We start from the raw sequence: 27,563 nt of genomic DNA on the forward strand, positions 1-27,563 counted from the left end.
CATTTGGTGTGAAATACATCACGTCCTGGCTGAGGAATTTAATAATATAAAATGGTATGAAACCAATGCATGCCACAGAAAGCCTGAATAGTTTCTTAGCCTGGCAGATAAATAATTTTGACAATTGATAATGGAGAATGTATCTTCAAATGCCCATAGAACATGCATGAAAAGTGACCATATATTATATCATAAAGGAAATCCTAATAAAAAATTTGAAAAGAAAAAAAAAAAATTTGACAAAATTGGGAAACCAGCGTCATCTCAAGTAAACTTTAGATTTTAAGGCGCAAAATATTTTAGATGCTAGTATTATTTCTTCTAATCAAAGACGTGTCCCCAAGACACGATATGAGAAACCTCACCATGGAGGGAGTCAGAAATGAGATATGTACAGCGCCCAAACTTGGCACAGCGAACACCAATATCTCAAACAAGGCGCACGTCTGGATTTGAGTGAGGACCTGGGGGCAGAGGCCCATCCCTTATAGGACAGAAGGGAGACCCAGGAAGGAGGGAGGGTCTTTTAATAAGAAGCTCTTCTCCCATCCTGACAAGTTTGTTTATTTGCTCATTTGTTAGTTGGGTTGTTGGTTGGTTGGTTAGCATTTGTTGTTAGTTGTCTGGTTGGTTGGTTGGTTGAGCATCCCAAGGCAGCACGCATCACAACACCTGCTGCGGGTTCTACACCCTGGAGACGCCTGCAATATGGGGCGATGGGAACAGAAGTTTACTCCAAATATCACCCAGCACAGGTATTATTTAGGAGGATCACTGGGATCACTGTCAACATTAAATAACATCCACTATCCGTGTGCACATTTAGTGGCTGTACTGCCTTTGACCCACACTGCTTAAAATGACTGCTGATTGGGAAAAAAAATCCAGTTAGAATTTATCCATCCCCCCGCTGCTCCTTCCATTCGAAGTCTGTGCTCCATTCGATGGGAAAGAAAATGAACAAGCACCATCCATCGATCGTCTTCTTTGCAATAGAATGAACTTAATTTGCAAAGATGGCCCATCTAAGATAATGTGATTTACCCAAGAATAACGATTGTGATCCTCTAACGTTCTACTCCAAATATGTCTAGCACCATCTCTGAAACACTTAAGAAACAGAAGAGAAAAGCAGCAAATTGCTGGTCCACAAAGAGCCGTGCTCTGTTTGCTAAACAGCATCGACGGCTTCCTGGGCTGAATTCGAAGCTGCTTCTCAATTGATTAAGTGTCGGCCTCACATCTGCTGCGTCCTGAGGTCGCTAAGGCAGGGGTTCCTTCCGCTGCCAGAACCTCTCCCACCCGCCCACTGGGGGCTGCTGGGCTGGAAGGCCCGGGCCAGGAAGGGGAGGGGCGGTGAGAGCTATACTGAGCCATCCCCAGGGACTTCCAGACATGCCTCCTTCTCTGTGGAAAAGCAAAACCAAACAAACAAAAACTAAAGGAACTTTCCTCCACACCAGGGCAGGGATGGCTTAAGGGAGTCACGAAGCAGCCAGCTCTGCTAATGGACTTGCAGATGCCATTTTGGAAAGTCCATGTAGGGTCCGTAGACGGTTAATAGCAGAATTCAAATGATAAACTGAAATGGGTTTCTCTGACGTGTGCGCTTAGCTCAGCACTGCCTGGAATGCGAATGGCCTGCCATGTGCCAAATCTAAGTGACGCGAACGCTGTCCCGCCGCTCCCTGGGCACAGCCAGGGTTGACTCCGGGTCCGAGTAAACAAGGATTCTGTCCAGGCCCACGGACTCACAAGGGGCAGGTCGCGGCAGGACCCTCCCCTGCCTGGTAAAAGGCTACGGTGCTTCTGTGGGCCCAGCAGAGCAACGTGAGACAAACGGAAAGTGTGCTTTACAACTACACAGGCGGGAGGGAACCCCAGCTCAGCCCCGAGACGGGTGAGCTCATTTCTCAGGCTCGGAGCCTCGGTTTGCTCCCCTATGAAATGGGGATAATACTGTGCAGAGTTGGCGTTGTGGCCACATCCCAACCCAGTTCAATCAGAACCTCTGGGTAGGGGACCCAGGTCTTACTCATGTCAAACGCTCCCCGGGAGATTCCAGGGCAGCCACTGTCCCATCAGCAGGAGATGGACCAAAGGAACCTGATGATTGGTGAGTGGGGACACTGGGTTTGGTGATTTGTAAAAACCAATCAATGATTCCTTCTCATCATGGATGTTTCTACCTCTCTCTCCCTCTCCCTTCTCTGAAGTCAATAAAAATATAAAAATAAAATAAATATTTTTAAAAATAAAGCAAAACAACAACAAAACTGACCCAAACCCTAACCATGCCAGTCATCCTATTACCTAAGGAGCAAAGAATCACCATCTAGGTCACACAGTAGAAATCTTTGCAAGGTCAGCATCTCTCAGCCTTGGCTTTGAATGAGCAGGGAGTTGAGCCAATTACATCCTCAGGAGGGAAATGACATCTGGGCAGCCCCACACCTTCTCCTTACAAAATTAGCCGGGCCACAGAAAAAAGAAAAAATGGCCCAGGACATCTAGTTAAAAAAAGATCCTCCAGAAAAACACAAGCCAAAGGAGGAAAGCACTTTCTGTAGGGACTTGATTATTACATGAACAGAAGTGATCTTATACAAGTGCATTTCCCATTAAAAAGGAAATCCATTAACCTAATTTATAAATCATACGTTATCCCTGTCAAAATAGCTTTTAGAGCTCCCAGCTACGGCAGAGAACATGTAGTAATGCCATTAGCGCCTTACCGTTTAGCTTCGTCAGTGATACCGTGGAACAGAGGCGGCCTCCTTCCCCGCATCAACACCCACAAAGCCCTGTCCTGAATCAGGAGGTAGAGGCATTAGTTGGGGAGAAACTGGCTCTGTCCTCCAAATGCAGACGTTTTTACTTCTGAGAGGGAGCCGCTTGGACGTGAGAGGAGGAAGGGACAACCAGATGTATCCCAACTCCACCCCCCCCTCAAATATGAATTAAATATTTTAAGAGATCTCTGTAACCCTGAGTTTTAACTACCCACTTTCAAATAGCACTTAATTTTAGCACCTATTCAAGTCAGTTTGAATGGTGTGCCCCTGTGTCTTTAACCGAATAAAATATATTTACCACCATCTCAGCTGGCTTCGCCACCCCAACAACTGAGGGGTCTTGATCAAATCAACAACGGCAGCTCTGGTTCTCTTTTGATTGTTTGTTCTATACAATTTAAGCCCTGAGCTCTAAGCTTCTTTGAATTCGATCACATTCAAGACTCTCAGGGAAGAACAGCAAGTGCCCTGGCCCGTGTGGCTCAGTTGGTTGGAGCGTCATCCTGTACACCAAAAGGCTGCAGGTTTGATTCCAGGTCAGCGTACATGCCAGGGTTACAGGTTCTATCTCTGGTGGGGCGCCTAGGAGAAATAAATGATCTCTCTCTCTCTCTCTCTCTCTCTCTCACACACACCCACACACACACACACACACACCAATGAGCATGCCCTCAGGTGAGGATTTAAAAAGAAGACGAAGGACCGAAGGACCGCAAGTTACTCTGCTTTGACACCTGGATACACAAAGAGTAGAAAGTGGCTTGTCCACAAGTGCTTCAATAAACAATGGGCACCCACATGCAGATGGCTGATTCCTTAACCACTTGGCAAGCAAATAAAATGAAATGACTTCCAGAAGTAAAGACTTCAACGGCTAGCAAAATAGTCTCCAATACTCCCATTGAGTGACTAGAAGAGGAAGTTTCTTTGCTTTTTTTTTTAAATTTTTATTTTTATTGATTTTTAGAGAGGGAGAGAGAGAAACACTGATTCGCTGGCTCCTGCATGCCTGCTACTGGGGGTCGAGCCCACCACCTGGGCATATGCCCTGACCGGAATCGAACCAGCAACCCTTTGGTGCACGGGATGCTGTCCAACCATCTGAGCCACACCGGCCAGGGTGTTTTTGTTTCTTAAGAATGCAAGCCAACACCTGCTCTAACTCAGGGTGGTGGAGCAGTGTGGGCTGCTGTAGATCTTGAACTCTGTTTGAGAGCAAGCCAGGGAGAAGCTATTTGGATGCAGAACATAGAGCTGGGAAGACAGGTGCCAGACTTCCCTGCTGACTTGATTTGAAATACGCACAAAATCCTTTCAACTTAATGCTATTCCCACAGCAAGCTCACTTCTTCAGGAGTAAGGGATATACCTAAACAAGCGTCCTATCAATGACCCATTCTCAAAATCATTATCTTCATCTTTTTTTTTTAATTATCACCTCCAGCAGATGACCAGATTGTAGGTGTGAATGATCACAAGGCCTCTGCTCTTTGGCGACCAAACACTAACTTACAGGAGATGATTTGCTTTAAATTCATAGAAACTGAAAAATACATCGGCTTCTTCATCACAGACTGCACAAATGACTTCCCCTCCCCGCCAAATTCACCCAAATGGTAAACTGTAATACATTGAATATTTTCTGTTTTCTTTACACAATCTACACCAGCCCCCTTTTTTGCATGAAACTGGTTTTGTTGTTGTTTTTCTGAAACAAGCATGGATTATGACTGGAGAAGTTACTGCAAAAAAGAGCTTTGTTTGAATACACATCTGTCTCAAACTTCTAAAAAACATTCTCTTTTCATCTTTTCCATAAACTCTCCACTGAGGATTGCAAGCTCTCTGGTAATCAGTAGTTTGAAAAGGACACACAGAGAAAAGAAATACAGTTCTCTGATGTCTAAGATCACCTCCTGGCAAGGAAAAAATAGCTCAATGGCAAACACAAAACTGTGAGTCACTGCCAAGACAGAAAAATATGATTGGGTACCCATTTCATATAATAACGGGAAAATAGTTTTAAGATTGAAAAGTTTTGATACCAATTAGATTAACAAACGTCCTATAAAACTGTTTCCATTTATTGCCTCTGGCAAGCCGGGGACAGCATTTTGCTTTCATATTTAAGTTTTTATGATGGAATTAGTCTTACTTGATCCTATTCATCCCCATTCTTTTGCTTCATAAATTATGGTCTTTACACACTCTGATCTTGAAGTCGCAGAATCTTGCAAGCTAGACCACTACACACTCAAGTGTCTGTATTGGCCTGCTCCAGCTGCTATAACAAACACCACAGACTGGGTGGTTTCAACAACAGACATGTATTTCTCAGTTCTGGAGGATGGGAAGTTCAAGATCAAGGTGGCAGCAATTTGATTTCCTGTAGAGGGAACGAGCTATAGGATGGTTCAGTCATCTCTCACCCCTGGACCCAGGTCTGACCACCAATTCGCAGTCAGGACCGCTATGGGCCTCCACCAGGGTTTCCTCTGGCTTTGCCCTGCCCAGGCATAGTTCACCATCCCTCCGGTCCTAACAAGGGGCTCATGCTCCAGCTCCCGCCCAGGATTAATGGATCAAGTCATCAGAGAGGAGGCATCAGGGGGAAAGCAGCTTCAAAGAACCACCATGAGTGGTTCTTTAGACCCCTGGTTCTCATTAGACCCCTGGCCACAGAGCCCCTCATTTTAGAGAACCCCATTCTGGCCCTCCTCTACTAACCTTTCCCTATCCTTCAGGAACCAAGAGGGCAAACCTACCTGATATTAACATCTCACCTGCCCTGTGACCTAAGACTCGAGTTCCCAGGGGCATCTCTAGGCCAGGGGGCCAGCCAACGGGCATTTGCTATGGTGGAGGATGGGAGGAGGGACAGAGCATGGGCAGTGGGCTGGACAATCGCATGCATGTGCGGGCGGCCCCTCAAGGTGGAGGGGCAGCCAGGAGTGGGAAGAGGACAGGCTGGAGGCTGGCGCTGCCTGCATCACCACATTCTAACACAGAGGATCTAGGGTCTACAGATTCTAACCTCAGACCTGGACTGCCAGGTCATTTCAAAGGTTTAGTTGCCAAGATAGGAGGATATGACACTTCATTTAATAGTACCTAAACCTCATGGGTCTTTGAGAGGATTACAGGAGTTATCATTTGTAAAGGGCCTTCCACAACCCCTGGACCACAGTCAGCACTAGGTAATAAGATAACACCAGGGAATACAATCTCAATACAATCACCACTTTTGTTTTCCTAAGAGTTAGAAAAGGTTCTGGGTGTGGGCATTCTCGGCCACTGAGGTAAGACCGGTATGAATGGCGCTCAGGGTTTGTTGTTCTCAATTTGAAATCCATTATAACTGTTGGCTTAAAAATTTATGCAAGGAATTTAGAAACAATGACGTGAGTCTTGATGAAGAACGCTTTAAAACTCACTGTCCTAAAGCTAAGACATGAACGAGACACGATCTTTTAATAACTAACACCAAAAATACCACTGCATAGAGAGCGATCTCTAACCAAACGGTGTTCAAAGAGAGGGCCTTTCCAAACCCCAAGTCCGACCAGATTTATGAGTCTTCTTCGATAACAATGAACTACACTTGGCTTCTCCTTCCTTGTGAGTCTATCCACATTCATACAGCATGGACCCCAAAATTATTTTCAACACAGAAGTTAACATGAAATTAATTCATGAGCTCTTCCTATATTATCTTAAGTGATGAAAATCTACATCTCATCACGGTAGATTTTAAATAAAATGCAAAAGATGGATAAATCCTACTATCCCTCTTCCATAGTAGTAACAGAAATGTTTCATCCTTGCTAAGAAACACACACACACACACACACACACCCCTATTAGCTATTCCCTAAGGATAAGACTTAACATGTTTCATATATTTCGAAGACTAATGCTTTATTTAATATTAGGAAAAACACCCCGTGCCAAGTGAACCAACAAGTTGAAAAATAAATTCTTACAAAATCCACACATTACTCTAAAATTTGTTCCTATGTATATTCTTATTCGCATTTAAAATGCCTTTTTATGATTGTTCAATAATAACAAAGCTCAAAAAAACACTGGATTTCTAGCCCTGTCTAAACATAGTACACCAAACAGAACGGTTAAATAGAGGCAATAGTCTATTTGTGGGTTTGAGTCTTCCTATTTTGTTAAGGAACCTGGTTAGTTTTTAGATCTACGAATTAACTCATTCAACACATATCTATTGAACGTCTATTATTTATTAAGCATAAATTTTTAAGGCAAAGGAATTTAACAGGTATTATTTCAAATTATTTCAATTCTAGAAAGTTCTCCCGTTGTAAACATCTCAATGTTTAAAAACAGTATACCCAGGAGCCCTCTTTCCATTCATTTTGCATCTTAAACATTCTTTTTAAAGGAGCAAAAGTCCAGGAAGTGAGTTTTATCTGTACGGGCGTGATTACCATCTCCACCCCTGGAGAGATAAATTCCAGGCTTTCTTTTAAATTAGGAGCACGCATTCTGCTTAGTAAGGCATTCCAGCCTATGTAACATTTATAACTGACAAACATTCCTGGCAGCCCCATCGGTTAATAGCCACGCTCAGCCGTTGGCTCAGCCTCTCCATCTGCTGCGATGGAGCCCGGGAGCCCCGGCCTGCGGAACCCACCTTTAAACAGCTGCAGGGGTCATGACCCCGAGGAAAGAACGGATTCATTTGCCTCAAGATTTCCTAAGGTGCTGTATTTGCTTTTAGGTTGGCTTGTTTTCTTGTTAACTAAATGTCCAAGAGCAAGACTGGCTTTAAATCGCTGAAACCGAGTGTGTGCCTACGGAAACGCATGCACAAAGGATTCCACCTCAAAACTGCTAAGAAAAAACGCAATGCTGGAATTTATCTCTAAAAGACAGGTCTCTGTGTTTTTCTTATTAAATAGATACATCAATAAAGGGACAATGACATCAAGGGGCTAGCTAAATCTTCCATAAAAGCATATGATTGTGATGAAACACCATCGGTGACTTCCTGGGGGAAAAGGGGTATAAAAAACGGTGAGTTCCTCCAAGTGGTAGGTCCCTGGGTGGCTGTGCTCCTGGAGCCACGCCCAGCCCTGCCCCTTCCCTTTGTTTGAGGCTGGGGCTGGGGGTGGGGGTGGGGGTGGGGGTGGGGGGTGCTGTCCACAGGGAGACGCGCTGCGGTGACACATTCAGAGCTGGGAGCCACGGCATCCCTCGGACTTTCCCGAATGCTGACGAAGCTACTACCTCGGGTCCATCAGCCACCCCTTCTCAGTTCCACTCAAGCCCTGAACTGAAACAGAAACCTGCCATCGACTGTACTGGCACCTTGGAAAAGGTCTTCATCACTTTTAACACGAAGCCAACCCTTGGAGATAGCATCTGCATTTCCAATGCCTTCCTGGCTCCGGGGAGGAGCTCGCAGCAATGGCTCGGACCACCAGAACACCATGCTCTTCACATTAACTCTGACCCGTTTAGCTTTTTGCTACCAAGTGCCCGGGAACGTGGAAGTGTAAAAGGAACACAAGATTTATTGTGCTGTGCTGATCACGGCATTTCAAGCTCTCTTTAGGCTCCACATAAACTTTACGTTCAATCCTAATTTTTTTTTGAATCCTAATTTTATTTACACACAGAATCCCAGTCGGACCAATTTGTTAGCCAACCGTCGCTAGGCCAAGACAAATGACCCGTGGTGTCATCAAGGAATAATTATGTTCAGTCTAATTTTTATTATTTACTGGCTGTTGTTCCTGCAGAGATGAATGCGAAACAATTCAACAAAACCAGTCTCGATGTCTAGATAACAAGAACAGCTTTCCAAGTCAAGGCAGTGTCCCGTGGGTTTAAGCTACATCAGGTCATTCAGCAAAAATCAGAATGAAAAGCAGCCCTTCTGCAGCCCTAGGCTGGAGTGAAAAATACAGACGCACAACTTGGCGCAGGAAACGAAATGCCGGAGGTCCTCCCGAGGCAGATGGCAGGAAGGTAACTGTAAAATCCTGCTCCTCCCAGTGACAGGCACAGCCTAAGATCTGTGTTTAGCATTCAAATGACTGAGTCAATACACAGTAGAGCAGTGGTTCTCAACCTTCTGGCCCTTTAATTACAGTTCCTCGTGTTGTGACCCAACCATAAAATTATTTTCGTTGCTGCTTCCTGTCATGTTGCTACTGTTATGAATCGTCATGTAAATATCTGATATGCAGGATGGTCTTCGGCGACCCCTGTGAAAGGGTCGTTCGACTGCCAAAGGGGTCGCGGCCCACAGGTTGAGAACCGCTGCAGTAGAGTATCGTGATTTAAACAACACCGTAAGGACTCATTCAAAAGTCTGCTACAACAAAAGATGAGTTTTAGAAATGTGATGTCTCCTAGAACGGGGTTTCTGGGGGAAGGTCTCAGTCAAGCTGTTTTGTTTATCACCTTCTCAGAGGGTAAACTCATTTTTAAAAATTCTGTTCTGCAGACTGCTGGGTTGGCTGTTGTCATCATTTTTATATGTGTGGTTTTTTTAAAATTGATTTCAGAGAGGAAGGGAGAGGGAGAGAGAGATAGAAACGGTTCAATTCCCAGTCAGGGCACATGCCCGGTTGCGGGCTGGATCCCCAACGCAGGAGGCAGCCAATCAATGATTCTCTCTCATTACTGATGTTTCTACCTCTCTCACCCTTTCCCTTCCTCTCTGAAATCAATAAAAATATATTTTTTTAAAAAAGACATTAAGATCTGCTATCGCAGTGAACCACTTCCCTGTCCTCCCCCCAGCCCTCCCGTTCCTCCACATCACCGCTCACACCTGGGGATCCTCAGGGCAACCATCTTGATCCCGCCGCTCTTTTAACCAGTCTAATAATAATTACTTAGCCATTCCGTTATTTTATTAAATGTCCCTACCAAGGGGAGTCTTTGAATTGGCATAGAGGTTTCTTTCCATAAAATAGATTTTGAAATAAAAATTGGAAGTATGTTCATAACCTTATTATTGAGGGGGGGGGGGGGGGCGGGATTTAACTTTAAGGGAAAAGCAAGGGTAAAAAGGAAAAAGTCTTCTACACAGAATGCCAGATGTAGAAATGTAGAAAGAATGATGGATGAGAACCATCTTGCAACCCCCGGGGTGAGTCAGGCGAGGACCATCAATGGATGCTGAAACAGTGGCAACAGAATAGTGGGCATCCAATGACCATATCACCCCAGGGGGAAAGCATACCTTCCTCACGGAAGGATCTGGTGGGAGCCCTGATCAAATCACCGAGCTCCACGTTCCCTACGTGGGGGGACTAGGCTCCTGCTGTGATGTAAGAGGGAGGTGTGTTCTGGCTAAGAAAGTGCAGCCTGAAGCTCAGCATAGAAAAGCCAATCTGACAAATTCTCTATGCAAGCAACTGGGCTCTTCGTAGAGAATAAATCCCCTGAAAAACAAGAAGGCAGGAAAAGGACTCTAGTTTAAGAGACTTTAAAAAGAAACATAACAACCCTGATTAGATCCTGAACCCAATTTTTTAAAATGCTGGTATAACGTGTTTTTACGGAATAACAGGGGAAGTTTGAATATGGAGTCTATATTAGTGCCATGAAATTAATCTTAAATTTCTTACGCATGGTAACGGTACTGTGGTTAAGCAGAAGAATGTAGGAATTTATTCTTGGGAGACAGTGCTATAGGAGTGAAGTATTTCGATGTCTAAAAGTTTCAACAACAAAAAGTTACAAATGTGAGAAGGAAAGCAAACCTGGCAAAAGGTTGATCACTGGTGAATCTCCTAGAAGAAACGGCCTCTGGTGAGAAACACTTACCCAACAGAAATTCTCACCGCTATCACTGCTCCCCACCGTGGAAACATTTTATTACTTGAGCAACCCCCCCGCCCCCCCCCCCCCCCCATCTAGAAACAGTTCTTATCTATTAAGTCAGGACAGCAAGAACCATTTTTCAGAAGGCAGGAAGACACGTGCTTGAATAGCCAAGTGCACAATGCATGATGGTCACGTGGACTCATCGCGAGTCTGTGGCACACACATTGATTTCAGAAGGCATCTTTATTTTTTAGCTTTACTTGGTGTATAAGAACAACACCAGACATTTAGTTCACTAAAAACCAGGGGAATCAACATCATTAGCCACCAGGGAAATGCAAATCAAAATCACAAAGAGAGACCACTTCACACCCACCATCATCCAAAAGGCAGGTAAGTGCTGGGGAGGGAGTGGGGGGACTGCACCCCTCTTACACTGCTGGTGAGAAAGTGAAATGGTGCGGCTGCTCCGGAAGGAAAACAGTCTGCCAGCTCCTCAAAAGGTTAAATAGAGAGTCAACATAGAACCCAGCAATTCTACTCCTTGGTAAACACCCAAGGAAAACACATGCCCACACAGAAACTTGTACACTGATATTTGTAGCAGAATTATTCCTAATATTCAAAACACGGGAACAACCCAAACGTCCATCAACTGATTCATGGATACATAAAATGTGAGGTATATGCATACAAGGCAACATTATCTGTGATAATAAAGCATAATATGATAATTAGACCAGACAGCCGAACGACCTTCCAGACGACCTTCCGGACGACCTTCTGGACGCAGCTGAGACTGCAAGGGCTGAGGGCAGCTGCCACGGCTGTGAGGGCCGAGCCCCTTGTACAAATTTCGTGCACCGGGCCTCTAGTTTGGTAATAAAAAGAAATGAAGTACTGATACAATGCAACATGGATGAGCCTTGCAAACATTACACCAAGTGAAAAAAGCCAGACCCAAAAGGCCACAGAGTATATAATTTCATTTATATGAAATGTCCAGAACAGGCAAATCTTCAGAGATAGAAAGTAACTATCTCTTTGGTGCAATCAAAATCACCATCAACCCAGGAATCAAATCAACAAAAAAGACCAAGAAAGGAAGAAAAAATAAAATTAAATAAATATGATTGTTGGGTATGTTCTTACTGAACCCAAGCTGACTCCTAGGGATCACCAAATTTTTCCCCTCAACACATCTGTTGAGTAATCCATTCTAGGCTGGGAAGGAGATGGTGATGATGATGTGGTTCCTTCTGACCGAGGGAGACCGATGAGAGATGGAGAGGTAAGGAGAAAGAATGGCTTTATATACCTCTGTATGTACTGTTAGATTTTTAACAAGCATTATTATTCTTGTATTTTAAACTAAGTGGTCCTTCCTCCCAGAAGGTTAATATATTAAAGTTCAGTTTCTTTGGCTATATTTTTTCAAGTTCTTTTTCCTCTGCTATATTTTAAATTAATATAGCAGATTTATTCCAGTGGATTAAACTTAGTTTAGCTAACTGATTGAATGGGTCATGAAATCCCCTGGTGATTATTTAAAGTTCAAAAAGCAACTAGTTCCCTTCCTAGACTTTGATTTTCAAAAAAATTTTAGAAGGAGCCGACTGAATACTCATGACGGAAAAGTTTTAAGCACCTATAAGAATCTAACTCAGATCAGTCAACAATATCACCTGCCTCCAGTTGTTCAATAACGTTTTTCAGTTAAGAATGTTTTGATTACTAAAACCCATTGAATTATAGATTTTAAATGGGCGAACCGTATGTTACGTGCATTATCTACCAATAAAACTGTTGCAAAAAAGAAAAGGCTGCTCTAATTTACATGTATAAATTTAATTTTGTCCCTAAAATGTAAGCTTTTAGACAAATTCTACTTTCCTACAGATTGAAATTCAGTCAACATCATCCAATAAGATTTTTGAAACTAAATTCCGTTTGTTTTTTAAAAAATATATTTTATTGCTTTTTTACAGAGAGGAAGGGAGAGGGATAGAGAGAAACATCGATGATAGAGAAACATCGATCAGCTGCCTCCTGCACGCCCCCCAGTGGGGATGTGCCCGCAACCAAGGTACATGCCCTTGACCGGAATCGAACCTGGGACCCTTGAGTCCGCAGGCCAACGCTCTATCCACTGAGCCAAACCGGTTCGGCTAAATTCAGTTTTTTAACCAGAAATATTACATACATGTTTATATTATATTAAAATGTATCTTTTTTTAAACAACGTTTTTATTGATTTTAGAGAGGAAGGGAGAGAGAGAAGAAACATCAACGTGAGAAACACTGATCGATTGCCTCCTGTACACACCCAGACCAGATATCGAACCCACAACCTGGGTACATGCCACGACTGGGAATCGAACCCGCAACCTTTCGTTGCATGGGACAACACTCAATGAACTTAGCCACACCAGCCAGGGCTAAACGTGTATCTTGAACATGCATTTGGATATCATGCTATCTTCATGTAGAATTTATGGGCAAAAGAACCACCGAGGATTTTACAGTAAGTATACATCTCTTATAATGTTAGCAAGCAAGACTAGTAAACTGCTTTAAACACGTAACATTTAAGCGCTAATAGGCTTTGGTCCCTTGTCCTCAAGGGTCAGCAGTCCATCCAAGCCTCCTTTAGGGTCACACCCTCACCCTGCTCCAGCTGTCAGCTTGGCTCACCAGACTATTGGGCCATGCTCCACCCTGATGTCTCACTGCCTTCCTCTCTTTCATCCAACCCCTTCTGTATATCACTAGTTTTCCTCAGAGAACAGTCTCCTCTCTATGGGCCCGAGGCTGGAACAGGGAAGAGAACAGAAAGGTATGGATCTGAGGTGGGTACCCTCAATGGGAAAGGGCAGAAGACAATGAACTAGAGGTGCCCAGGAGGAGAGGTGGATAGTTTCAGGATCCAACAGCAGGTGATGTCACAGAAGCCTAGAGTCCAGGCCTTAGACCAGTGATGGCGAACCTTTTGAACTCAGCGTGTCAGCATTTTGATAAACCCTAACTTAACTCTGGTGCCATTGTCACATATAGAAATTTTTTAATATTTGCAACCATAGTAAAACAAAGACTTATATTTTTTATATTTATTTTATATATTTAAATGCCATTTAACAAAGAAAAATCAACCAAAAAAATGAGTTCGCATGTCAGAGGTGCCCTAGACAGTGGACAAGGCATCTCAGGAGAGCATGTGGAGGGAAAATGAAAGGAATTTAGTTATTTGTTAAATGATGCTTCAAAGAACAATTCTGCGCGGATATAGGCTACAAGAGGTCTGAGTTGGAGAAAGCCCAAAGCGGCTGGTTCACTCAGGAATTCTCTTTTATGGAGGAGGAGGCGGGCAAAGTGGACAGAGAAATGCTGTTCTTCAGAGAAACCTGTCCAATACATGGATATGTACGTGGGTCTGAAACTTGGTGAGCATGACTGAGTGTTAAAACCCGGGCGAGGACAAAATCCCCTAACCACAATGCCTGGATCTCAGCTGGGACATCAGCTGGGAGATGACTTTAGGGAGGAAATGTGCTTAAATTCAATGAAGTTCAACAAGTGAAGTGAGATGGATGGTGAACTAGAAGTCAGGAGAGCAGAGTAAAACGGGAAGGGAGAAGAACATGGTTACTGTATGGGCCTGGCATTCAGTGACACCAGATAAAGGAGAAAAATGAGGTACTGGTTCTCATTTAGGTCTATGACCTGCCTCCAAACCCAAAGGGTGCTTATTAGTTCATTCTCTACAGATTTCCTCCTATAATCAACAGAGACACAGGCACAGCTCACACAGCCAACACATCCATCCCATCCCTCACTCCTGTCAAGCTAATGCTTCGTGTGAGAATAAGCACCAGAAGTTACATTGAAGAGTCAACCCCTAGCCAGTTTGGCTCAGTGGATAGAGCGTCGGCCTGCAGACTGAAAGGTCCTGGGTTCGATTCTGGTCAAGGGCACATGCCCGGGTTGCGGGCATGCAGGAAGCAGCCAGTCAACGATTCTCTCTCATCATTGATGTTTCTCTCTCTTTCCCTCTCCCTTCCTCTCTGAAATCAATAAAAATATTTATTTAAAAAAGGAGTCAATAAGTGGGTATATTAAACTTTCTGTGTATATATGCTAATTTTTAAAATAAACAATTTTAGTAAATATGTATTATGAAGGAAGAATCAGTACCTTATGCCTACATTAAGTTACTTCTGCTTATATGGCCTAAAGCAATCTTAAAAGACAAGCCCTACACTGATTTTTAGGTTTTTACAAAGAAGCAACTTTCTTAAAAATTTCGCTGAGTTACAATCCCAGAATACAGTTATTTGCTTTGATCAGGCTCAGAAAAAAAAAATACATCAGTGTCTCTCTCAGCTTCTTATCCGAAGCCGAAATAAGCCAGCTGGTCAGCTCATAGCAAAGGAATCATAAGCTTTGGGGATTTTTCCTTCTTCATGACCATAAAAAGCAACAAACGGGTGACATTTCCTTTTACTCTTATTTGCCAGAGGAAGAATTTGCAACTCCATTCAAGAAGGCTCTGTTTTGACCTTCTCCCCTCATCTTCGTTCAAGTTCACATACAGTTACAATACCTCCAGTCTTCACTGCAGGAGCTGGAAATGGTCTGGGGAACACAGTAATTTACAGCATTTAACTCCACAGTAGTCTAATTGTCTCTGGCCCCAGAAAGTACGGTGAAGGGAAAGTTTGAAGGCATAATGCGGCGTGCACTGGGATGTTTAGCCCTAAGAGCACTTAATTAAGTACCATAGAAATTGAGTCTATAAACAGTTATTAGACTTATTGCAGACTGAAAATACAAAGTAAACCTGATGCAATTATCTGGATTATTGAACAACGAAACGCATTCAAAGTGTACTCTATCCCCCAAATTTTAATGACCCTTAACTGCTGCCTCAATTCTCTACTTCTTTCTCTCACCCCTCCTCAAATGTTGATGTAACTGAAAGATATAAAATCATTTTAAAGGCTCTGAAAAGTCCTGCAGTTAAAACTTTTCCTAGACTATTTTTTTACTCAGTGTCTCTCCTAATAGAATGAGGCTCACTTGTTTTTTTAAAATATTATTTTTTGATTCCTCTCAAGTATCTCATTCTTCAAAAATTCACCATGAATTCCATTCCCTCTGTCTTAGCTCGGGCTACTATGACCAACGGCCATGGCCTGGGTGACTCTGGCACCATTTATGGGATTTCCAGGACTGAGTTGGTTCCTGGTGAGAGCTCTCTCCCTGGTTTGCTGAAGGCCTTTTCTCGATTATAAGAAAAGTTCTTTTGTGTCTTTCCCTATAAAGACACGAATCCCATGATTGTCCTTATAATCCACCCTCATGACCTAATCACCTTCCAAAGGCCCATCTCCTAATGCCATCACATCGAGGATTAGAGTTTCAACACATGAATCTGGGGGGACACCATCATTCGGTGTATAGCACCCTCCTGCCACCTTGCCTGGCACGCCAGTATGTGGTCTCTCGCCTTTGGGACCTGTCATGTTTATGCCTCTTGTTCAGCACTTAGCTACATCTCACAGGAAAATATGGTTTCCAGCCTGGTTGGGTGGCTCAGGTGGTTAGAACATCACCACCATATGCCAAGGTTGTGGGCTCAATCCCCAGTCAGGGCACATACAGGAATCAAACAATGAATGGAGCAACAAATCGATGTTTCTCTCTCACTCTCTCCCACTCTTCTGTTCTCTCTCTCTAAGATCAATAATAATAATTTTTAAAAGTTATATATATATATATATATATATATATATATATATGGTTTCTACAAGTTAAATCCACAATAGGCTTTGAGCATTAAGGTCAAAGATAGTTAGTTATAGGGAACTCAGTGGGTACCTTGTAGTTCTTAACACTTGTCCGCCAGAAAAAATAAAAATAAAAAGACCCTCAGTTCATTTAAAAGAAACTTTCTACTTTTCCTTTTCTTCCTATTTTCTCTTTAAATTAATTTTTATTCTAAGATCATGCAATTAAGAAAAACCCCTTATCAATCTATGGTTTCCCGGTCACCATCCTATAGCCTTAGCTTTTCATTTCTTTCTGGTGTGGGGAGTGCAGGCCCATCTGTCACTCTTTCGTCCAGCCCCCCGAGAGGCTGGGATTCGTCCAGGCACCTAATCTGCCCAAGACTCCAGCATCCTGGGTAGCACAGGGCTCGCAGCCATTGCCTGAGAAACGTGCTCTGACAACGGCAGGACTTTCAACCATGACCTACTTCCCTGAATGCTGAGGCATTCTCGTCATTCCTCCCCGTCCTGGAGGACTGGTGCGCGGGCCCAGGTCCAAGTGACTTGAAATCCCTCATCCCAGATAGTATTGCAGGTCCTGTTTGGTCACCACGGAATCTCCCTTACAGGACAGAACCTCTTGAACATTCAAAGGACCTTAATGTGTCTTTAATGAGTATCCAAAGAATAATCAATCTTTGTTTTAATCAACGTAAGACAAATTATTGTAAAAAAACAAAAACATCTAAAACTGCCATCAAATTGAACTTAAACTCTGGAAGGCTTTACAAAGAAAAAAAAAATCAGATATTAAAACCAATCAGCTGAGTTTTGCCCTCATTAGTTACTGTGAACTATTTTTTGTTTAAATTTTATACACTATCGCCCTAGCCAGTTTGGCTCAGTGGATAGAGCGTCGGCCTGTGGACTAAAGGGTCCCGGGTTTGATTCTGGTCAGGGGTATATGCCTGGGTTGCAGGCTTGAGACCTAGTGAGGGGAATGCAGAAGGCAGCCAATCAAAGATTCTCTCTCATCATTGATGTTTCTATCTCTCCCTTCCTCTCTGAAATCAATAAAAATGTATTTTAAAAAAAACTTTATACACTATCTTTCATCAGGATTGGAGAAAAGATCTTGATAATCAGAATTGGTTTTAGTGGTGACATTTTTTACTTCTTTTCAGTAACTTAATTCCTATAAAACAGAGTAGAACAAGAACAAAATTTTCCATTTCAATATTTACATTAACACTGTAGGAGTCAGGGGACTTATGTCTAAATATTGGTTAAATGTGTCATTTCTGAAATAATTCAGAAAAATTCATAGTAGAGAGACTGCCTAATTCTTAGCAATTTCCTGTAGATTATAATCTTACCTCCCCCCTCCAATTTATAGTTGTGTATACCAATAGTAACTTCAAAGTAGACAGACCACATCTACAATTAAACCTTGCATAGCATTCCGTATGTTACAGGTGTGGGCAACACTGTTTTACATATATACCCAAGTGAGGGATAATTTCAAACAAGTTTCTTAAGAGGTATTCTACAAGGAGTATGAAAAATTATCATCCAGAATGAAAGTCTTAAAAAAACACTACAAACCATCAAATCTGTCAACGATCTTATTTAATGCATCACAACACGACGTATTTTAGAGAGTAAGGAAAGTTATCAAGGGGGAAAAGAAGCATGCCTCCCGTAACGATGGCCAGTATCAGGGAGTGACGATAGAAAAGTGATAGTGCGGCAGACAAAACCCAGAACCTGTGATGGGTTTCAATTCAATAAGAAATCATGTGCTCTGACATGGAGAAAAACAACAAACCATAAATCGTCCTCTGAACTACAGACCAAAGGGCAGACACCAGAGATGGAAAGAATGACAAAGAAGAAAGATAAATACAGATAAACATTCCCCAAGCTATCTGCTTTCTTTGCCTCCAAATGGAATGCAAGTCAACCATCAGGTTCCTTCATTTTCAGGTGGACACAGACGTGAAATGGTCACTGTTGCCTGATGAAGTAGTGATCTAATAGCTGTTCAATACAATGGTGTCTGGTTTGTCGTCTTTCATTAATATTCATTTTTGGTTCCACCTTCTCCATAGACACCTTTCATATGGTAAGTGGTTGGGAGATCTTAACTGACTATTTATAATGCATAATCTTATTACATACCAACAGCTCCATCAGTGTTATCATCTCTTATTCTGTGATACTTGACCTTCCGCTCTGACCCCCACACCCACCACCCTCCGAGCCTGGATTGCCCTGGCACCGATCTCATGTCACCACCTACAGAGTCTGCCGCAAACTCTTTAAAGTCTTAAGTTGCTGCTACACGCGATGTTCTCCCTTCTGAAGAGAAATCATTGTTGACACAGGTTTACACAGCAACAGACAACTGAAGCTGACCTCATGAGGGGGTGGTCTTGTCTGACTACTGGGGAAACTGAGGTTCTCCATATCCAAGTCTGGAAACCTCGGTATTTCTGACTGCCCCCAAGGCAAGTATATATTCCCTGCCCCCAACCCCGCTGCCCCTGCTAATTAATGTCTGCTACACACGTCTACCATATTGTGGAAATGTTTGCCGAGACAACCTTCTCAGTCACCCGATCCAGTCTCACCTCCCCCCACTCTCTGGCGGATCCTCTCCATCTTGTGTGAGCTGACCTCCCAGGAGTCCATCAGCCATGCAGGTGGCATTTCTGCCTCTTTGCATTCTTTTCTATCAGGAACCTTCACTGGCTCTCTGTTGCCTGTGCAGCTTTTACAATGACTGGTTGCAATTCTATTTTTCATCCTCTCTCTGCTATTTACCCTTATAATCATTCAGCCCCGTAATGTCATGTACTTTCTGGCCTCCCTACTAAATGGCCTTTTATCTGCCTGCAACATTCCGAAGGGTTCTTTCTATAGCAGTTACCTGGACAATTCACTGAGAAGACATGTACCAACTAATGGCAATTTTTTCTATTGGCCCTCCAATTATTTCAATCTTGGTTATTGACTGTTTCCTCTAGTGGAACCCTCTCAAATTACCTAGATTATGAGGTACACAAGGGTAATGCTATGTGGTCTTATTCTTTTTTAAAAAAAATATATATTTTTATTGATTTCAGAGAGGAAGGGAGAGGGATAGAGAGATAGAAACATAAATGATGAGAGAGAATCATTGATCGGCTGCCTCCTGCATGCCCCCTACTGGGGATCAAGCCCGAAACTCAGGCATGTGCCCTTGGCCAGAATTGAACCCGGGAACCTTCAGTCCACAGGCCAACGCTCTACGCACTGAGCTAAACCGGCTAGGGCTATGTGGTCTTATTCTGTTATCTCTCAGAGAAATCTAGTCCATTGCCTTTCATATGGTGAAGTGGTCAGGAGATATTTGACTATTTTAATGCATAATGTCATTACATACCAAGAAAACAAATTAAGTTTATAAGATAATACCTGCCTCCCACTTTTTTACATTTATGTAGATATAAATCTACCATCAGAGACCAGGGTAACACCTCAGATGTAGAATATGAAAGTGTTTTAAACCATGGACTTGCTATTATAATTGACTAGATTTGTAGCCACTCCCTTAATGCTTTAAACTTAGTGTACAAAAAGACAGCAGGAACATTTTAAAAGTAAAATGAAATCAATAAACAGATTTACACATATATGGAAACTCAAGTTTTAACAGGAAGGACTTTTAACCAATGGTACTGGAACAACAGGTAACCATACAGAAAACAAATTTAGTTCTCTCCCTCCAGACATCAAGTCCTCAAATTTCCAGTGGCTGAAAGAGCTAAGTCTATGAAAGGGAAAACATTAATTTTTTAGGACTGAGCTCTGGAGTTCTCCCTTTGTCTCCGCAGTTCCCAGCACGGTTCCTGAGCACAGACACTAGCAAAGAAGTGTTTATGGAATCAAGATTGAACAGTGATAAGCGTGGGGAAAGCCAGACTCTACTCTGATCTGCAAGGACTTGCTTAGGTTTTAAGATTTCATCACAGATTTTTGGAGCAGCCAAAGGCCATAAAGTAAGCCCTCGGCTACTGTCTACTTATCTAGCAAAAAGGAAGTTTAGAATCAATCAATGAGGGAAAAGGCTTAAGAGGCAAGCAGATGGGAACGAAAACCGTGAACAGTGACAAGTAGGCGCTTCTTGCTCAGGAAGGATAATAGCATTTGATTCCACACCTATTCACCCTGAACAGTGCATTCTTTTAGAAAACCCTCTACCAACAACAGCACACTTGCTTTTGATACAAGAGAAGAAAGGAATGAAATAATGTAGGAGAAATATTTTCCTTTGTTTATGTGAGAAGGGAAATACCTAACAACTCTTCCAACATCATCTGAAACCCTCCCTCCCAACCACTCTAGCTCCAACCTCAAGCAGTCTGTGCAATTGTCATCGTGGCCTGGACCACCTGGCCCTGGCCCTCCATCAGCTCCTACCTCCTACATTCCTTCTTAAAACAATGGTGGCCACACCAGGCAGATCAGAATATGGGAGAACATGAAGGCTACGGAATCTCAGTTCTCCGATTGGCAGCCTTTCTGATTCAGTGCATCTAGAATGGGCCCAGGGATGTCTTTCAACAGCTCCCCGAGTGATTCAATTGAACAACCAGGTTTAGGAACTGGGAAAATAAAATCTCTCAACACTCCCGCAGTTTACAATGTCTGCATATAACGAACAGAAGACCGGCCAATCAGTTGTAGTGACCCCCCCACCCCGCTTCTTACTGGTGGCTGGTCTAATTTACTAATCAAATAAAACTGACATTTTATTATAACAGGTTACAATTAAACAGAATGCAATTGCAGGGTTTCTCCTCATTCTTTTTTTTTTTTTAAACATGGAGAAACTGTAGGAAAGACTAAAACCATTGAACTGGAATGAATACTTGTAGTAAGAGAAGCAACAGTGTCTGGGAAAGATCCTGAAGTTTCCAGAGCTTTGAATACCTACCGTTTTCTGGGAAAACACATTTATTCCAGTTACCCGAGCCAGGCCATCATTTGTTAAGAGAATGAGAAGAGACAAAGCCCAGGGGAACTGGATTTCTGTGACCCTCAATCGCTGTTTCCAACATGTATGTCATGGATCAGAAGTATGAAGAAATTTCTGGCAACTAGATTTTAGATGGTTCCCAGAGGGGAAATTTTAAATTGATAGCCTAAAAAGTAGGTCACTGTCTAAGCAAATAAAACTAAAGACAGTTTACAAACTTGGGAAGAAAAAGGAGTCAAAAAGGATGGTCCCTCAGCCACCTTTTTGCTCTTAAACTTGCCCCTATTTTGAGTAATTTCGGAGGGAAAGTCTTTAAAAATTAATTAACTGTAAAATAAACCATAGCCTTTATTTAATGCTCTGAAAGCCAGTCCAGTTCCTGACTGGGTGGCCAATATACATGACAAGGCACTCAACCTCATCATTAAAAATGCAGAAGGAATTTCAAGTGCCAACTGAGGTGCAGACCGACCAGTATTAGAAAATCTGTGATGCATTGAGGCAACGGCTTTGGAAAGCGAGTCCTGACCTCCTAGACCAGCGGTTCTCAACCTGTGGGTCGCGACCCCTTTGAGGGTTAAACGACCCTTTCACAGGGGTCGCCTAAGACCATCTGAAAACATATATATAATTACGTATTGTTTTTGTAATTAATCACTATGCTTTAATTATGTTCAATTTGTAACAATGAAAATACATCCTGCATATCAGATATTTACATTACGATTCATAACAGTAGCAAAATTAGTTATGAAGTAGCAACAAAAATAATTTTATGGTTGGGGGTCACCACAACATGAGGAACTGTATTAAAGGGTCGCGGCATTAGGAAGGTTGAGAACCACTGTCCTAGATGGTTGGATGCAAAGTGGAAGAATCTCTTTGTTAAGAGATTTAACAAGGGCTATCACAATTTAAAGTAGATATGAATCCTCTGGTCCAGCAATTCCACTTCCAAAATCTACCCTAAAGATACACTTGCACACATACAAAGATATCTGAACTAGGATATTCCTTCCATCAATTTAATATAACAAAAGATTAGGAAAATATAAATATAAAAGCAGGGAATTGGTTAAATCGCTATGGTACTTCAACCCATAAAGGAGAAATTTATGTATGTAGCCATTAATAAGAATAGGGGTAGATCTTTATGTTCTGATATGAAAAGATATCCAACACCTAAAGTAACAGAATATGTATAATATGACCTTATTTGTTAAAGATGGGACTATTTTTATTTATATCCTTGTCCATGCATAAAATTTTTGAAAGAATAAGCAAGAAACCACCAATATTGATTTCAAACACTGAGTATTTGAGGGGTAAAAAGAATAGGTGGCTTTCACTTTTTACCACATTCCACAGATTGAGGTTCTCAACTATGGACATTTTTAAAAAGAAACAAACATTAAGCAAATCCTGTTATGCAATGCCTTTAAATAAGTCATTTTAATAAAAGTAAACAAATGCTTTTGATCATCTTAGAAAGCCTTTACAATTAAAAACTGATATGAGATCTACAGTCAGCTTTAAATAAGTAAGCTCAATTATTCATAAGAGATATGAAGGCATGTATGGTTGAAATTATTCGATTATTTTAACACCTCAATCCTTTTATTAGATGTACTAATGAGTAGGTCACAAAAAGATGATCATAGGTACAAAATCCTACCCTCATCCCAGCCTGTGTGGCTCATCAGTTAAGTGTTGACCCATGAGCCCGGTCATGGTTCCATCCGGATCAGGGCACATGCCCCATTAGGGCGTACAGGAGGCAGCCAATCAATGATTCTCTCTCATCATTGATCTTTCTATATTTCTCCCTTCTTCTCTCTGCAATCAATAAAAACATTTTTTTAAAATCCTACCCTTACATTCTCTAATATGGTGCTAATTTGTAGGAAAATGATCCAAAATCTAATTACACAAGTCAAATAATTATAATTATAGATTTTTCAAGAATTTATTGAAAATGTGCTTATATATAGTGCTTCTCCCTTTCGGAACCCAGCTTTTTCCCCATATATTTTAATTGAATTCTTTTAAAATTAAATCAAACTTATTCTGAATTGTAAGAGAACTAAGAAGTGGGCTTGAGGATATTTAAGTTTTTTTCATGAGTTAAAAGTACTGACTATATTTTTCTCAGAATTCAAAGTGCTATAAATTCTAATTTCTCACTTCATGAATGACTACAACATATAGGGTTATAGAGGTCAAGGAAAAGCACCATTTAATTTGATTTTCCTTTCTTTTGTGTTCTACAACACTGAATATGTGTTAAAGCTGATAAAGAAGAAGCAATAAAAACCCAATTCTATTAAAATACCTTTTAACATAAGACATTTTATTTCCATTTTATTAATCATTCTGTAAGATACCAAACTAGAATGATCCTTATAATATCAGTTTAAAGCTATCCAGGCGCAGAGTTTAGTCAACCCAAATGAATGCAAAGGGATGCGCATTGAGGCCTGTGCTTCACTCATAGAGTGAGGTATTTCAAGTGGAAATCTCCACTGATCGCATACGTCCACCAGCCTAAATAGCTGCAACAGACTCAAGGGCAGGGCCTGCAGTCCCCACAGGCTACGGCTAATCCTAAATGACCATCCTCGCATCACATCTCCAATTTCAGGGCTGTGTTCCAATCAGATAGTAGCACCTTTTAGAATCTGGCGAAAATCCACAAGACAGGGTAGCCACACACATAAAAATACCACTCTGGACACAAGGGTTTGTAAAAGAAAACGAAAAAGAAACACCACTCTACTCACAAACATATAATTCTTGCCTAATCATCTTAAATTGTGGCCCTCTTAGTGTAAAACTGGTGACATAATCCCATCAAGGCCATCTTCAGTCTCCTTCCCCATTTTGTAAAAACAGGGGGGCAAGTGAGAGAAAGCATACCACCACGGTAAGCTGGATGAGGAATTACGAAATGCACTTAGTCAACTCAATGGTCTGTTTTAACGCACGAAAGGCAGACATCCTTCAATCTACTCATAGATAATGGATCCTTCTAATTGAGTACAAGTTCATGTTTTTGGTGATTCAGCTCTTGTAACCAAATGGAACCACAACTTGAAGGACTGACAGGAGTCCCCATCTTCCCACCCGACAGGGACACTGGCCTCTCACTGTGGCAACTGACCACTGTTCCATTTCTACTTCTGAAGTCACTGATTAAGCAGAAAATGCAGAAAGGCTGATGCAGAGGATGGGGACTGTCCAGACTTAGCCGGGAGCTTGGCTCCAGAATCAAGATTTGCCAGAGTCCTGGAAGCCATTTGTCATTTATGTGCCATACACTCCACCCGATATTGCCACCGGATTTAAGACACTCTTTGAAGACAAGATTTTAAAACAGACAATTGAGGATTAATACGAGGTTTTATTTACCCCCTGTGTTTCGCAGTCTAATATTCCTGCCCCTGTAGTAGCCAAAATAGCCAAGTCTCAAAATTAAACCTGGAAAATGATTGATCAAGCCATTTTCTCCCAGAATTCACATATGACGACTATAAAAAATGGACTAGAAGATATAAGATTCCTTCCATTTATTGAAAAAATACCACAGATAAAACCAAGACTTCTGCCTCAGTGCATCTAAACGTTAAGCTTGAGTAATCAAGCTTGACCTGATAGGAGTAACAAGTCAATGAGTGTAACATCTTTTGATGTGTGAGCACTTACTCAGGGAGCAACTGGTAACTGAAATTAGCAGAAAAAAGCAAAGTAAACTGGATTGCTAAATAGGCAACGTGCATATGATACGATTATCGTTTTAGATGGGGGAAAAATCTGCTAACAGCCTCTAGTTAATCATCAACATTCTACTGGTGGGAAGGGAAGGATGTATTCGTCTAAACCTGCCCAAATGTCCAAAGACCCAAACAAGAAAGCTCAAGATGTTAATTCATAACTATTCAATGCACTGAAGTGATCTCATTTGAGCCACCTGCGTATTTGTGGCCAATATATTGGTCTATCTGATATCACAGGCAATTCAAAATTGCCTAGTATGCCACCCTTTCAAGAGAAATAGAAACCAAAGTCCTCAAATCTGAATTTTTGCCAAAATATCCATTAGATCTCATAATAACCAAACAGACGGACTTGACGTAATCACTGTCTGATACATGAGATGGATCATGATGAGAAGGTCAAAGGTTAAATTGTAGAAAAATTAGACGGGCAGGGTATTGCCCAACTTGATCGTCTCTCATCAAAACCAGGAAGCCAGTACCATCCCTTCCTGAGAGTCCTCTACGTGCCAGACAGCAGGCAACACCTGGGGGGACACCTGTTATAAACCACAGACATGGTTCCTGCCCTGGTGGGACATTCAGAATAGCTTCAAAAAAAACACAAAACAAAAAAACACCCAAAAAGCCCAAAACATTAGTCAAGTCACTAAACCCACAAAAGTGGAAACTGCTAGAAGAAGGGTCCATTGCATGGTGAGAGCTTAGAATGGCAGATGGAATTACTCAGAGGTCAGGAACCGGAGCTTAACAGGGTGAAGAGGGGAGGCAAGCGCCGCGTGCTGAGTCACTGTTGATTAGAGTTCTTTAGAAAAGACTTAGGTCTTCAAAACCTGAGAAATACACTTTGCTCATTGAAAGGAAAAACTACACGTTTTCCAAGGATACATGTAAGTGTATTGATTGCCTCCAAATTGATAACTGGGCAGAACGCCAAAAAGGTCAGTGATATTCTGGATGTCATTTAAGTCATTTTTTTTTAAAGGACAGCGTTTGGCTGTTTCAAGATGGTGGTGACCAGGAAAGAGGGAGAAGACTAAGATTCTGAGAAAAAAAAAGATATAAAGAGAAGCGAATCAGAAAATGGAAGGAATATTTTTACATGAACAAATTAGAATTTACTGGGAAGGGAGTAAGTACCATATTTCAGTGTGAACTGTTAATAGGAGAACCTGAGGAGCAGTAAAAGCCACGGAAAAAATAAACCTGACTAAAAGCTTTAGCAATTACACATTAACATTACGTTCGTTACTGGACTCTAAATACGGGTTATGCAACCGTTTGACAGTAGTTGGCATTAAAAAGTGATGTACAGTAAGTATTAAAATGTGACTCAGATCTCAAAGGGACAGTCCAGTCCTTAGGCCAAGGCGTGGGCACCTTACAAAATCTAGCTATACCAGGAGGTTAGTACCTGTTAGTATCTCCAACTACAGGGACCATGGGTTTTACAAGGATTTGTAAATTAAAGACTGAAGGTAATCTAGTTAAGAGCTGTCCCAGCCCAAACTAGACTGGGGCATCTAAAGAGGTCAAGACAATGAGGCCATAGTTCTGTGACATTTACCTAGATTTCAGCTTCTTTTTCCCTATAACAACATTTATCAAACATATTTACCTACGTATGCATTAAATATGTATCAAACATCAATACCCCTGCCCAGATAACTCTCAAAGGTCCTCATGTAATCTGCATCCTCAAATTGGACACATGATTTGTTTGTTTTTGACCACATCTTCCTATGAGGGCATCATCACAAAACAGGCTGGGCGAAGCTTTGCCAAGGAACGCACATGCCGGAAAATATGTCTAAAATCCAATGACGGAACCGAATACAAACTCGGCTGCTGGAGTGGCCAAGAATATCTATTTCGGCCTTGGAGACTGAAGACCATCCAATGCAAATGCCCTAGCAGGTTCACGGATGCCTTCATAGACAAGAGCACAGACCGCATCCTTTGAAAACTTCTAACTACTCCTCCGGGATCTGTTTATCCAACCGAGCCCACAGGCAATGCACTGAGCGAAAGGGAAGACGCTGCCTCGTTTTTCAAAACCTGTCATTCCTTTTGGAAACGCGGCGTCTGCCCAGGTTTTCTTTGGCTCCGAGCGAGCTACACCCCAGGCTTTCTCTGCATCAGGAAGGCGTTGTCTGCTCCAGCCGCTGCCGCAGGAGGACTGGGTACCAAACCCAGGTGGCTCCAGGCACAGCTGGCAACAAGGACGGCAGGCGGCCTGGGACCCAGGGGTGGCCCATTCGCCGGGCGGCAACACGGGCCCTGGCCCAGCAGCTGACTTTCCGCATCTGGGAGAGGCAGGGCCCGGGGCTCAAGACTCTGGGCCCCGGGGGTCAGTTCCCCACGGACTCCCCCCGCAGCCCAGCGGCTC

The 27,563-nt window shown here is 42.3% G+C and overlaps 1 protein-coding gene across 1 annotated transcript in view; it reads right to left on the reverse strand.

Annotated features, from left to right (window-relative positions):
• Nucleotides 1-27,563, reverse strand: part of AKAP12 (A-kinase anchoring protein 12) — a 73,691-nt gene that overhangs the window by 45,457 nt on the left and 671 nt on the right. The window lies entirely within an intron of this gene.

The sequence above is a fragment of the Myotis yumanensis genome, unplaced genomic scaffold (assembly GCF_028538775.1).
Source record: "Myotis yumanensis isolate MYYU_CA2020_CCGP unplaced genomic scaffold, mMyoYum1.0.hap1 SCAF_6, whole genome shotgun sequence".
Lineage (NCBI taxonomy): Eukaryota > Metazoa > Chordata > Mammalia > Chiroptera > Vespertilionidae > Myotis > Myotis yumanensis.